We start from the raw sequence: 14,742 nt of genomic DNA, 5'->3' as shown, positions 1-14,742 counted from the left end.
AAATTGGAATGATTTAAACAATTTTTTCATATCTAGTCTCATAACACTGATATTTATCTTACATATCCTGCATTTGCCTAAAATAGAGAGACACCCCAAATGCTTAAGACAGACCAAATTCAGCCATCAAAGGCTTTGCCATAACCCTGCATTGTCCTTTCATTCCCTACTATATCTTTATTCTTTGAATGTAAAGGTTGTAGCAGTATATACATTCCCTGTGGAGGGAGAACTAACCTACAAACTGTGTCTTTAAAGTGTCAATATAATCCTGAGGAACAAGCTCAAAAATCAAGTTTATTATGACTACCTTAAGACATTTTGCCTTTCACAATAAGAAAACTCAATGCTTGTATCTGATGGTATTTCTTTTCCTGCAGCTTTGTCTCATTCTGTGTTTCTCATTTTACAGAAACTCTAATAGTGTGTCATTAGGGAGATGGACCAGTTAACGTAAAACTGCACCACTAACGATATTTTCTAACTCACCTGGCTTTAAAAGGCTTGTCTTTTCAGTCAGAGACTTCATAAGCACATAGTTACGTTGGCACAAATTTTATTTTCATATTCCACAGCTTTACACTAGGAACTCTGAAACTCTTGCAACAAATGTAATTAGACAGCTGATGGTATATCACATAATTTAAATATAAATTTACATGTTTCTACCTGAACTACATTCGACATTTTGCACAAAAGCAAGTTTAACAGGATACCTTTGAAATTTCTGAGTTGAATCAAAATTGAATGCACCATTATTTATTTCACTTCGAATCGACATAAAGCAGATAGATCAGATCAGACCAGACCAAAACTGGCCATTTATTCCAATATATTGTCAACAACAATGGTAAATTCTGAATCTGAATCTTTACTGAAAATATGTAAGCAGAATCAGAGGAGTGATTTGAGGCTTTGAGGAGTCAAATCTCATAATGCTCTCCCTGAATCTCTAATCATGTTTCAGAAACTCTCCAAGGTAGAGGCAGTGTCTTTGCATTTAGTCGTACTTCATAGTTAAAGGAAAGAAAATCAGACATTTAGCATCTACATGTGTCTTGTGGGGAGGAGTTCTGGAGTTTAGGTACATGAAGTATGGAAAAGTACCTATTTTGATTTTTTGAGCCTGCTAATTGCTGATTTTGCTGTAAGAGACAGTGAACAAACTTTACCAATTCACCATACTGATGCTATTCACATCCCTTTCCTCAGTTGTCTCCAGCACTGAAAAGTCCTACATTTCAGTTGCTCTTTGCATGGAGTTCTTTCCCAACTTTGAATCACCCTTGATTTTCTCCAAATTTTTCCAGTTTTCTTGAACTGCACAAGGTGTGAATGCACAATGGCAGACTACAGTTTGTTTTCTATTCCTTTCCTAATAATACCTGGCATCCTATTTCCTTTATCGTCTGCTTCTGAGCAGTTGCCTAATGTTTTCATGGAATCACCTGTTATAATCCCAGGTCTTCGTTTCCCAGCAAGTCATATCACAGAACTGTATATTTAAAGCTGAGATTGTTTTAACCTATATGCATTACTTTGCGTCTATCTATATTGTGTTTTGTCTGATATTTTGTTATCTAGTCAGTCAGGGTTGTATGTAAGGACTTTCTGCAGTAACGCACAATTGGCTTTTGTGAATTCTCTTCTGAATCATTTAGTATTGTCACGCACCCCTCTCTCAGCTATCCAGAGTATATCACACAACCCAGGGCCTGTCACAGATTATGTCCAGGAGCAATCTACCCCCGAAATGAAAGTAGAAAATGTTTCCCACTGTCTGGTTTCTATTTTCAGCTGGTTCTTCAACAGTTGAAGAAACTGCCATGTAAAATCTTTAAAATTTTAATTATCCTGAAACCAAATGTTTTCCTTGACCAACATGAAGTTAATTCGTTTTGGGTTGGAGCAGTATTGTATGCTGTAGAGTTTAATAGAGTTACAGAATCTTTCTAAATGATCATTTATTTTGGGTGTTTCAATATTTTATACTAAATTTAAATTTCTGCCTCCAAGAGCATTTTAGTATAACAAAATCTACATTGTTTTGCAGGTAAATTTTGGAGATTTTCCAACATTCATGAGAAGCACTGCATGAGGGTACAGTTCACTGTCATATAGATATAAAACATACACTGATTTTTTTACAGACTCCTAGTTAAAACTGCAACAGTCAAGTTTGCTAGTTCAGGCAAAACTCCCTCAGAGAGACAGACAGACAAACCCACCCAGATAGATACACACAGAAGCAGAATTAACACTTTTTTAAGTGTTTCATTCTTGTTTCATCATATGCTATTACTCCAATGCAGACTCTCTTTCCTCCTTTCCAGAAACTCCTGTGGTACTTCTTAGAATAATATAGTTCCCCCTTCTTTTCCAGACTTCCTTAATTAAGTCTGGCAATTTTACCAAGAGGCTGTTTCCCTACTTTATAAGAAAGGAAAAAAAAAAAAAAATCAGTTTTACTAAGAAAAACAACAGATAATAACAGATGGATAGAGTTAAAAAAAAAGAAGTCAATTTGTAGACTACAGGTAGACACTAGAAAAAGAAAAAATCATCCATTTGAAATGGCAATGTAGTAGCAGAACAACTTCTAGAAATACTGTTAGTTTACCACACCTGAAAACTGTTTTAAAGACATCTGTGATAATGGTTCATCCTCTGTGTTCTGTACATTTTCAAGATGGAAGGTAATACAGGTTAAATATTGGAAATGTCAAGATTTTTGCAATGATAAACAAAATTGCAGAAACTTTAGGGTAGCTTGTTGCAAGATACCATTTGAGATTTGACACAGTTGAACAGGTTTAGTGGTGGAAAAGGGTAGAATTAACCATCATTGCCATCAAGCTTGTATGAAATCAGAATGGTTTAAAAATCAAGACGACTGATACTTGGTATGATTTGCAAGTGTGCTAGCCTAACTTGCTTAAGCTAAGCAGGTCCTCAAAGTTAAGTGTGTGCGTACTGATCTTTACCAGGTTTATGAATGACAGACCGATTGCCATAAGAGTATGTATGACTGTATTCACTTCTTTATTCCTACCTTTGATAAATAACTCATAAGAAAGACAAAGGGTGTAAGCGCCTTGAGTATTTACAAAAAGATATTTTCTGAATAGTCACATAACTAGTATGCACATCCAAAAATCTGTAACTGTATGCACACAGATTTGCCAGCATACATTTCCTTGCTTCTGGTTGTTGCCTTGTGGCTTTCAACTTTTACTCACAGCCACAATTTTCTGTTGACCGATCTCATATTTTAAGAGCACCACTGCCTTCCCAGAAATTCACCCATGGGATCATGTTTGTTTGTAGGAGCACTTAAATACAAGGTTTACAACCATTTCTTCAGTGAGCACTATGTATGGAAAATATAGTTATTCTCTGAGCAGATATTCCTCTTTTACTTAATCAACATTTTATCCATGGGATAAAGGCATGAATTTTTCTATATGGCTGATGCAGTTCTAAAATTACATTTGTAAACCTCACTTTTCTTATAAGACTGTGGTAAAGTATATAACCTTTCTAACATAACTCTGCTTATGATGTGTATGTTATATGCAGAACAGTCGTGTAGGTTGAGCACACAAAAGAGCCATTTACAGGACTGGCAGGTGGTGAAAAAATAACAATGAACCAAAAGGCTTGATTTAGAAGACTAAATTAAACAATGTAATTTTCAATGGCACTGTGTAAGTGGGGTGATATAAAATACAGAATCAGAGGAAGTCAGTGTCTGTGGTTTGTTCAGGTGCTCTTGAGCTGAATTGGCTCTGGAAGAGGGGGTATGAGGACAAATCACTGGTGCACAATAATACTGTGATTTATGGTCATCCTTTAAAATTTTATGTTTGTTTCTAAATCAATGTCCTGGTTTTGGAGCTTTGGTGTTATTGTGCAGTGTATGTGCTAATAATACATTATTAAGAATTGCTAAGAAGTAACCCACAGACTTGATTTGTTCTTAGAGTGAAGTTAGGGAAGCTGATGTAATTGCAAATAACATCTGTAGCCCTTGTTTGAAGCCCAGGTACTGCCATTTTGCCCTGTGTTTTGGTTCCGCCCCCGCCCCCCCGGTCTTAAAATTGGAATATTCTCCAAAAGTCTACTTTTCCTCTCCTCAAAGTGATTAACAGCCAGCAAAATACTGTATGAGCGAGGACTTTTTACCAAGGATTTGGAGCATAAAACTACAATAACACATAATAAAGATTTTCCTCTTTACAGTTTTATACATTGCCATTAAAACAAAAGGTTACCCAAATAGATAGAAAAAAAGAGATGAATGATACAGGGCTACTGCCTTTGTCTTTTAAAAAAACTTCACATATTTATTTAATTGCAGAAACTCCAACAGTAGCACAAGACCTCTTACAATCAACATGGGATTATTCTCTTCATACATTTCCTCATGTTGTATCTAGATAGGGTGAAGAAATACAACAAGGCTGTCAGTTCCTAGATCCCATACTACTTTTTTCTACTTGGGAGAAATCAGTGTCACAGTTCCTGAAACTGCAACCTTTTTTTCCTATAAATTCTCTGAAGGTGATTGACACTAGCTCAAGGAATAACTACTCAGTAAATAATAAATGATTCAATTTATTGTTTGCTAGTTCACTAACAATATTGCTAGTTCACTTTGTACATATTAAGAGGGCATACTCACTTAGGTATGGGAAGTGCAGTGTAGTTTCCTTGTGTCAGGCATCCCATTGGGGATGGGAATAAACATGCTATAGTCTGTTGCACATCCTTTACTGTTGGTCAAAGGTGCATTATTGTCGGACAGAAGGGTTGAGACTGCAGCCTGTGATGTTCAGTGCATTAGGATGTGCTACAGTGAGTTCAAGCTCTCAGTACAGCTTCTCAAAAACGTGGGAGTTCTAGGAAAAAAATGTCCTGCATGGCCCTTTCTTTCCTCAACTCTACTTGCTGTTTGGAAGGGTCAGGAGGAAATAGAATGGGCACCATCCTTTAAGGTAACAAGAGTGAAATGGATATCCACACCCAGTTTCACAAGGTACAGGCAATCGCATGACCACATGTGCACAGCCAAATTCCTGTTTCATGCTGCCTTCTTATATAAATGTCCTTGTAGTGTAATCATGGAAAGAGTATGTTATTTCCTATAGCCTTCAATGGTAAGATTTCCTTGGGATTTAGGTCCCTGCTCTCAGCCAAGGGAATGTAATATCCATAGATCGTGCAGGCAAGTCTATCTTTGCCTTTCATTTGTCAGTTTAGCATGTTTGGGAAAAGCAATTGCTTTCGTCATCAACTTTTTTACCTTTTGGAGAGGAAGGCAGGGACCACTTTGTTTATAGGATATACAGCACCACAGGTGTTTCACACTGCTTTTGGTATAATGAAAGTAAAAATGCTACACATAAATTATTATGCTTAGTAATTTATGGGTCTCATTGCCTTAAATGAAGTTGGCTAATACAGAAAACCAGCATTCCCTTTGACCTAAAATACTACAGACCTCTCCGCTTAAATGGTATATGACTTCAGAAAGAGGAGTGGGGGTTGGGGAGCAATTCAACACTAAAGGGAAGAAGGCAAAAGCATTTAAATATTGAATATTGAAATTGTGTTTAAAACGTGGAAAACACATTAAAATTTCTTCTCAAGACACTGTGAGAGAGTAAAATTCATCTAGAATACAAAAGCTTTCATGTTCTTTCTCATAGTATAAAAAGAAAAAACACACACAAGCAAAGATGAACTTGCAATCTTGTCTCAAACGGCTGGTAGTTCAGCTGGCTGCTACAGAAACATCTGTAATGCTTTGACCTCCTTTAACATTGTGTGTGTCTGGATGAATAAAACCTGAAAGCAGTAGATATGGTTCCACAAGTTTCACAGTTCCACAAAAATTAGGCTCTACTCATTTACCTTAGGAAAAACAGAAGTTCAACACTACTAACAGACAAAGTTGAGTCTAAGACCTGTATTACATACTTTCAGATAAACAATTAGCATCACATATTTCTGTTTCACAAAGTAATAATTTTCTGTTGAGATATTTCCTTTACTGTTTTCCTTAGACTTCTGTTCAGCTTAACACTCCTGACAGAACATATATTTATGTGATGTATGTAGCTGCTCATTAGTTAAATGTTGTCTTTCATATAATACACAAGATAACAAATAACAATAATCCTGGCTCCACCATTAACAGTAAATAAATACTTCCTCTTTAAGAATTGTTTAGTTTCAGTATATGATTAATAATAGTATATATAAAATCAAGGAAAAATTTAATGTGTTCAGACAACACCCTGAGTGTTTAAATATAAGGCAGGTGGAGAAGGTAATTGTATTGTTTCTCTAACCAACTCGCTAGTAGCCTGTAATGACAGAGTGGAATCTGGCAAAACAAAACAAAGCAAAAAATCAAACCTGTTGCATTTTAACCCCAGCCAGCAGCTCAGCCCCACGCAGCCGCTCACTCACTCCCCCCCATCAAGATGGGGGAGAGAATCAGAAGAGTGAAAGTGAGAAAACTCGTGGGTTGAGATAAGGACAGTTTAATAGGTAAAGGAAAAGCCATGCATGAAAGCAAAGCAAAACAAGGAATTCATTCATGACTTCCCATGGGCAGGCAGATGTTCAGCCATCCCCAGGAAAGCAGGGCTCCATCATGCGTAACGGTTACTTGGGAAGACAAACACCACCACTCCAAATGTCCTTCTCTTCCTTCTTCCCCGACCTTTATATGCTGAGCATGACATCATATGGTATGGAATATCCCTTTGGTCAGTTGGGGCCAGCTGTCCCAGCTGTGTCCCCTCCCAACTCCTTTTGGGGTGATGGTGTGAGGTGTAGAAAAGGCCTTGGCTCTGTGTAAGCACCGCTCACCAGTAACAAAAATATCTTTCTGTTACCAGCACTGTTTTCAGCACAAATCCAGAACGTAGCCTCATACTAGCTACTATGAAGAAAATTAATTCTATCCCAGCCAAAACCAGCACAAAACCCAAAAAGCAAAGCTCCAAAGCCCAAATAAAATATTTTGGCTTGAATAAAATGCAGAGATTGGTATAGACCAGCTTGTCCAAATATAGTTACTTATGCATTTAAGTAGCATTAGGTTCCAGTAAATCACTGGTGACCTTGTGTATTTCCTTGTCAGAAATGCATTTTAACACAGGGTTGTCAGTTTAATCTTTGGCCAGAATGTGTTTTAAGATATTGCCAAGGCTATGCAAACATAGGAAAGTAGCCTCTTTAGCGTAAATCTTTTTAGAGGAATCTTTAGAGGAAATCTTTTAAATTTGAGACCAAGCACTTAATTTCTTTTGTTTGTTAGTTATGATATAGTGGTATTCTGCAGTGGTGCCACTAAAGCAATGTAAAATTAAAGGGAGTTTCAAGATCTGATTCTCTTCTGTGCAAATTAATGGAAATTGTGCAGATGGCTTCTGAAATCTAGTTTCAAATAAGATAACTGCCTTACAAAGTCAATAATTTATAACTAAGGGCCTGAATACTACTAACAACACCTGGGGAGACACTGAACTATTAATCTTTAAAAAGAAACATATGCATTTTGTTCACATCTTGAGTTTCCTCCATAAAAGCTTTCTTCAGGATCTTCCCATTTACAAGCTCTATTCATCAGTTGTACTCTTAATATCAATGAAGCTGAAAGCTATAAACAAATACTTTAATTTAGTGACAACAGCATTTTAATATTAAATCAAGATGGTCTTAGATTTTGGTCTCTTATTTAAACCTGTCAGACATAATTAGGTTTCTAACTGGGCATTCAAATTTGGTTAGTGTATCTGAACGTGCAATTAAGATGAAGGATTGTTCTGCAATACTTATTTTCCCTTTTTCTATAAATCAAATTACTTAGAAACATCTTTGATTTGATATGTAACCATTTAACAAGGGCATTAACAATATATATTTTAAAAAGCTGAAGAAAAGTTAGGGTATTTTTACATTGCTAATGGTATTTTTTCTGCTGATTTAATACTTTCAGAAACAGTGGATTCAGAATAGCTTTTAATGAATAAGAGATATCCTATTATGAAAAGTTACTTTTATTTTCACTTGTGACTCAACCTTACTATTGCTACAGATTTCTTTCCCATTTTTCCCAGTTCCTCTGTGAGATCCTTAGAAGAAAATCATTTCACACCCATCTTAAGAATGCCTGGTAGCAAAGGCCAATTATAGAACTCATGAATTTAAGGCAGAAGTTAAATCTTCCACTAGTAGAATGGAAAGGTCCATTCCTACTTTTAAAGGTGAAATTTAAATGTTAGCATTATCAAGTGGATAGTTTTTCCTTAGAGCATGGAGGATGGATGTGATGCTGCAGAAAATTTTCCTGTGTATTTCAACACACACATGCAAACCACATATAGGAAAGTAATTGCTCTCTGGATGATGGTCGCACCTTGAAGAGCAGTCAGAAGAAACTCTGTTTCCCTGAGTTTGGGTTGTAGTTTAATAGTTTCAGCTTCTAGTTTACATAGCCTGATTTAGATCTATATCATGTCTTGACAGAGTAAAAATTTGTGCTATATTTTCTACTAATAGTTCTCATTATTTTCTCCATGACAGAATTTAACATCTTCATTTAAATGGTATTTTTTTTCACTTACCTGCAGAAATAACATGCTCGAAGACAAATATACCATTTCAAATTCTGCGATGAAAAATAATAGCAAAATTCATGCAATCATCCAAACCAGTCAGTAACTTTCCAAGACAGCACCAGGAGAAACATATTAAAAGTGAGTAGAGAGTGAGAAACACCACTGCTGACTTACTGCAGAAATATCACTGCTGACTTAGTGCAGATTAAAGCTTTTTCTTTTTTTTAACTGTAGTGGATCAAGTGAAACAGGTAATACAGTATAAACACATCAGCCTGGTGTCTTCACAACAGATCTATGTTTTGTTTTCTCAAAATCAGATGCAAAATGTTTTTCTTCAGTTATTAGCTCACATTTATTCACATGGCCTAAAGTTAATGGACCATGATCCTTCTCTTCTTTGTCTGCGGTTATATTTACATGAGATTTAGAAAGAGATGCTTATTCAACAGTGTCATCAAAGCAGCTGCTTTCTGTGGTTAGGCATGTGTCCCAGTTGTAATCAAACCAGTCAAAGAATGTATTTGCTCTAAGCACTACTCATGGGAACCCTAAATAAACTTTCTGGCCAAGACTTCCTCACCAGCATGCACTTCAGATTTGAGACGACAAGAAGTTCTAAGAGCACAAAAGATTTGAAAGGCCAAAGGAAAAACAGCAGCTACAGTGTTAGTTACAGAAATGATATTCACCTGTAATTCACCTCAGTTCCCACTCTTCTCCTGGGAAAGATTCTTCAGAGACGCTGGAGGACCTGTTTGCAGATAGCCATTTGCCAGCTGTCCCTTTCTGCTGAAGACATCTAGGCCAAAGCATGTGGTTCCCAGGTGGACACATCATTAGTGGGATGCATTTAAATTCAATGCTAGAGGAGCAAATTGTGAGAATCATGATGGAGAAATAAACAGTGGTTATGCCATACATGCCTGATGTGCACGGATCTTACTGTTTGGCAATAAGGTAAGCAAACCAGGTGGAAGCCATGTTAGAGCAAAAAAAGTACTAAGTGAGATCTTGCTGGCTTGAAACCAGTCTAGAGACCAAAATCTCTACACTAGAAACTAGATATTTAATGGACCCATGTATGTTTTTTTACTGCTGAAATGCAAAGCCTTATCTGGCTTCCAGACCCATCCAGATCCTCATAACTATTTGTTTAAACATCTAAAGGCTAGAAAATGACTGACAAGAAAAATGTGCCTGGAAGGAAGAAACAGAATCTGGTAGGATAAAGAACTGAATATGGATGGCTGGAGAACACGAGGAGTCAAACACAGAGTGCCTAGCTTGAGATCCAGAAAGAAACAGACACTGAAACTGACTAAACAGTGTAAATGTATAACAGGTTTATAGTGAACAGAATGATTTAGGAGGAAGCAAAGGCTTGCACATGTGATCCCCGGCAGCAGGAGACACAGGGAAGGCTCTGGATTACAAATAGAATAAGAGGAGTAATGAAAAGTCCTAATTAGTGTTGGTTTGATTATATGCTATAGGTTATAGGTCAGGAGATGGTTTCCTGATTAAGTCACTGAACAGAAGCTAAGAAGAGCCTGGATTGAGTTCCCAGCTCTTCCACTGCCACACTAGCTAACCAACAGCAAGTCAGTCAATCCATCTGGGTTTCTGTGGAACTTTTTTTATTCTCCATGTCTATGTGCACTTCAGTTGTTAGGCAGAACAGCTATTGCCTCTTTTTGAGCTACACTTTCATCTGCAAATTGGTTTTGGTGTAGTCCTGTCAAATCTGGGGCAAGTTAAGATCATCATCCTGTCTCTGAATTTTCTGCTTTGGGCCCACTTCTGGAAACATTTTGATTTATATGGACAGATGAAACAATTGACAGTATTAGGAAATTGGAAACTAATTTGTTAATGAAATAAGAAGAGGAGGAGATGCTATGAAATAGTATATTGAAAAAGATATACTACATTTAAATCCACATTCACTAAGAAAGCCATCAGCAATATTATCGGAGTAATATTTTTCCCAGAAAATATCAAAGATATTTTAAAGAAATATGTGCCACCAGTGTGGTTCATTACTGTCTTAGGGCCTTAATCTTTCATTATTCATGGTTAAAATGAAATTAAGATTTGTCCTGGGTCCCCTGTAGACTTGTTCAAGGTGGCAGCTGTGGGGATTGCTCTATATTGGACAGCACTGATAGTATTGTAAGCCTGAATGAGGCTTTTGAAAATATATCATACACAGTTTGTCACCTCTTTCAGGTAGTGGTTTCTTTTATAATGCATACATAGGCACTAGTCACTTTGGCTTTGCCAAAGTAGAAAAAGTTAAGTCCATGAAGCTGTAGCCACATTTTTGTCCCTTACATCATTATGTATATTAGTACTTGAACCAGGCTATCTTATTGGAAAGTAAAGGGAAATTCTGTCTAAAACAAAGGGATCCAGAATGCATGTCTCAATGCTTTTCAAAGGCGCATTTCTCTTTCTCTCTTTAACAGTCTGTTCTGTTTGGAAAGATCTTGGAGCTTCTTGATATGAGGTACTGCTGAGACAGGTTCTTTTCACTTACTTTAACTGCTATAAATGTAAAAAATATGAAATGAAATGAAATGAAATGAAATGAAATGAGAGAAAGAGAAATTTCAGGTGCTAAACAGAATAGAGGCATGTTGAAATCCAAGAAATAAAATTTAAAAAATAAACTACCAAAAGGAAGTTAGGGAATTTTAAAGCAATCACTACAGCCATTTAATTCTCATGGCAAAATATTACTTCTCCCATTTTAATACGAAGTAGCCATTTCTAACCCAAATGTGGGCTATGTCAACTCAGCACAGCAGTAAATTTAACTCTCATTCAACAAATTGCCAAAATATTTTAGGATGCAATCAGGATAGCTGGATGTTTTCCCCTACTGGGAACACTCTTCACACCGTACCTACTTTCTGTAAAGCCATGCAGGCTGGCAAAATGCATTCAGTTGTTTTAGTTAATTAGACAACAGTCCCTTGATGCAGAACAAAGGTGAATCCAATACCTGATATGTGGAGCTTTGGAAGTATGTAAATAAGTGGTTGCTATTTTTGGCATGTTTCAACAAAAAAAAATACACTTCTATTTCTAAAAATACATAACTGCTGCATTGTGCTGGTCAGCTATTACTTTTAAGCAGCTGAGTTCTGATTTACATGCTATACCTACAGTAGTCATATAGGCAGAGTACATCTATGAAAAAGACACAGGTCAGAATAGATGTCATTGATCCTCAGTTCAGGACAAAAGGTACATGGTAATTTGTAATGCCTCATTTTTTTCTGAGGAAATATCCTTGAAATGTATGTCTACGTGCTAAGTGCCCAGGATCAGACTCCTTTTCAAAATCCATGTTCCCTAACAAAGATAAGTCACCTGATAAAGTATAAAACTTAAATGAAAATTTGATTACTTTTTTTTAGAATGCAAGCATGCTAGTCTAAAAGACTGTAGACCAGTTTTTAACCATGGAATTAGGAAAGAAAAAGATGTTGGGTTTTTAACATTGTCTCAAAATCCAGGGAAGGTAAACAGGGAAGAGCCATCCAAACTCATTCACAATGAGGAGCAGGTAGGAGTTATTATGTAGTGTTACTGTATTACTCACAGGATTTTGGTATCTGTATTATTTCAGATGCACATTTGCCAGGTATACTCAGAGCACAGAAAACTTGGGAGTTCTGCAAGTATTCCAGTGAACTTGTGATTACTTTTCATGGGAATGTCACAGTTAGGATTGCCAGCTAGTGCTATAGGAGGGAGAGAGAAACAGCTCTCTTGGTAGTTGTCGAGCTTCAGTGGGAGAGGAAAGCAAGCACTTCCACTGAACAAAATCACAGAGGGCTGAGAAATAACTGCAGAGTGACATTCTGATATTGCATCGTGTTTGTTGCCTTATGGTGCAACTTCAATACATGCTTGTGCTCTCTCCTGAGTGTTGTGACAAAGTTGTGAGACAGCATCATGATGCAGTGTCAGGGCATCAGTTTGCAATTATGTTATTGCTCTCCAGCTCCATTAGATGAAGTATTCTTCATGCCTCTCTTACAGAGGGTCACTGACCTACGACTTGCACACGCCAGCAGAAGTTTTTTTTGGGGAGGGAGATGGGAAATCAAAAGTCAGAATTGTAAGCAATAGGTCATCTCTGAATTGCAAAGGAAATCTTAGGAGAACACAGTTTGAATCCATTCATCAAATAAGGACCTTCAAATGCAATTGACTATTCAGTAGAGAATGGTAATCTTATGTAGCAGAATAATTTCAGATGTGAGCTATTCAATACAAATCTGATGATGCAAAAATGCAGCCATGAGTTCTGAATTACCAACAATGTGGATATGTGGTGATATTGAGTGCTAGTAGGTACATTATGTTTCTACATAATTAACTGGAAGCTAATTTGGATGTATAGTTTTTATGTGTAATAAACAGCAGTCTCTACTTCTCTATTTCCATGTAAGTATCACTAATAGGTTGGAAGACTAATTAATCAAATATTGCTGCAATGTTATTAGCTAATTTACCAAGCAAATTGTTTTCAAACTCTGTTGTGAAGCTGCCTGTGGCTATGCGAGATTACCCTCTATAAGTTATGTACTGAAGTGTGTTTTGACTGGCAGAATACTTTAGTGTAGATCAGAACCCTACAAATCCATGTGTGCTGCTGATAATATAACCCTAGAAAAGCTGACACATTTCTTGTCCAGAATACTTATTCTTTTTCATGTAAGATGAAATTTTACAAATACAAAATTTAAAGATACTGCTTGTAAAATTGTTTTGGGTTACATATCACATTTTAGTTTCATGTGATTGGGTTGCCATTTAAAAATAAGAGCTGTCAACTAAGAAGCTGGCCAAAGGAGTGGGCAAATTATGATAATCAGTTTAAATATCAAGGAACAGATGTAAATTTTGAACATCCCAGTAGGGAGGGGATGGAAATTTGATGCTTGGTTTGGACAAAGGAATATTTTAAAAACTGAATTATAAAAGATATTAATTGCAATTCTTGAATAACATGCAGTATCTCTGAACAGTGAGAAAACAATGATCAATAAAGTAAATAGTGTACTCTATATGGTGTACTCTGTACTGATGTATATAATTACCATTATGTGCAAGTTATATCCAGTGTGTGTAGACACAGTTGTAAAACAAGATGACATCATTAGAAAGCAGATGATAGAAAGTCTTTAAACCAGCATATATATCTTCTGTTATTGTATTTAGAGACTTACTCAGATAGGACTTTCTTTATCAAGTATAATATTTGAGGGGAAATCTTCATCAATCAGCAAGTCTAAGTGATCTCCTTATTTTGGAAGTATTTCCAGCAGAAGTGAGGCCAAGACTATTGCTCTTCCAGCACTGCTGTAGGTATTTCCAGAGCTCCACAGTTCAGAAGTGCTAAGTATAGCAATCAGATTTCAGCTAGACTTGTCCATGATTTAAGGGTCTTATACTTAAGTAAGCCATAAAGTTTAATGGTGGTGTTTGTGTTTAAGGCCAGAAACGCACATATACTTTTCTGCACCAAGACCATTAACGCCATCAGTGAAATATCTGAACGGCGTAAGTGGGGCAATAAATAGAAGAACATTTTGTTGATGCAGGTTAGCAGTTGTATTACCATTCCATTGACTCAAGGACAAGGGAGGAGGAAACTGAAGATCAGATTTCTGCCACTTTCACAAAGAGGCATGATGCTTTGCTCCACAAGTAGTTCCAACTGAATCATGGGGGAGAATGCTCTAGCTCATTATTATTAAACAAAGTATCATAGTTTGGCTTGAAAAAGCTTTCAGAAAAAATCACACAGGAAGTTTGTGTCAGATCCTAAACCCTCATTATCTGACTCTTAGCCAATGCTTTAACTACAAGACCATCTGAACTGCCTTAGTTTCCAATATCCTGTTCCAGAAGGTTACTCCTCTTTTTCCTTCCCTCATAGGGTGTGAGTTTCAATAATTACATCAAGAAGCTGTAAGCACATATTTAAGGGGAGGGGTTGAGGGAAGGAAAAAAAATGGATGAATTAGCTCCAGTGGAATAAAAGCTTCAGCTTTTAATATCGGAAGTTCCTCAGCTTGCTAGC

General features: G+C 36.7%; 2 long non-coding RNA genes across 3 annotated transcripts in view; one reads left to right on the top strand and one right to left on the bottom strand.

Moving 5' to 3' along the window:
* LOC142601751 (uncharacterized) overlaps positions 1 to 14,742 on the top strand; it is a 1,264,755-nt gene that overhangs the window by 54,119 nt on the left and 1,195,894 nt on the right. The window lies entirely within an intron of this gene.
* Positions 1 to 14,742, bottom strand: part of LOC142601752 (uncharacterized) — a 97,620-nt gene that overhangs the window by 66,679 nt on the left and 16,199 nt on the right. For both annotated transcript variants that reach the window (XR_012835351.1, XR_012835352.1), the window contains exon 2: positions 9,329 to 9,501. This is a non-coding gene — a long non-coding RNA (uncharacterized LOC142601752). The remainder of the gene's footprint in view (positions 1 to 9,328; positions 9,502 to 14,742) is intronic.

Source organism: Balearica regulorum, chromosome 4 (assembly GCF_011004875.1).
Source record: "Balearica regulorum gibbericeps isolate bBalReg1 chromosome 4, bBalReg1.pri, whole genome shotgun sequence".
Classification (NCBI taxonomy): Eukaryota; Metazoa; Chordata; class Aves; order Gruiformes; family Gruidae; genus Balearica; species Balearica regulorum.
Note: the sequence above shows the minus strand (reverse complement) of the source record. Positions and strands in the feature narration are given on the sequence as shown.